Here is a 329-nt window from a genome sequence, read left to right as displayed (position 1 = left end):
ATTTCAATTAGCAATAATCGCGCCTTGGATAAACATCATTGGCTACGATACTGCCACTGCGCAAAGCTAGATGGCCTCATTTCTAGTAGATGGGATTCAAAGTATATTATTTAATCTAACAGATCAAATATAAGCATCTTCATCATTACAAAGGTACTAAATTAGGAAGAATATCTTACTAATAGAAATGATGAGGGGAAGAAAGGGAGAGGAAATAAGTTAATTTTAATGTTGCTCACAATACAAAATTAATATTCTATACATTGAGACTAAACATAACATGTAAAATTGTAAAGCTAGTCATAATAGAACAATAGCAACAACACTTC

General features: G+C 31.3%; 1 pseudogene; it reads right to left on the bottom strand.

Moving 5' to 3' along the window:
• On the bottom strand, positions 1-68 carry LOC114222399 (U4 spliceosomal RNA; annotated as a pseudogene).
• Positions 69-329: the final 261 nt, after the last annotated feature.

This window comes from Eumetopias jubatus, unplaced genomic scaffold, assembly GCF_037043125.1.
Source record: "Eumetopias jubatus isolate StellerSeaLion01/CBP00866 unplaced genomic scaffold, mEumJub1_p1.0 scaffold_14, whole genome shotgun sequence".
Lineage (NCBI taxonomy): Eukaryota > Metazoa > Chordata > Mammalia > Carnivora > Otariidae > Eumetopias > Eumetopias jubatus.
This window is presented reverse-complemented; position numbering and strand designations above follow the sequence as displayed.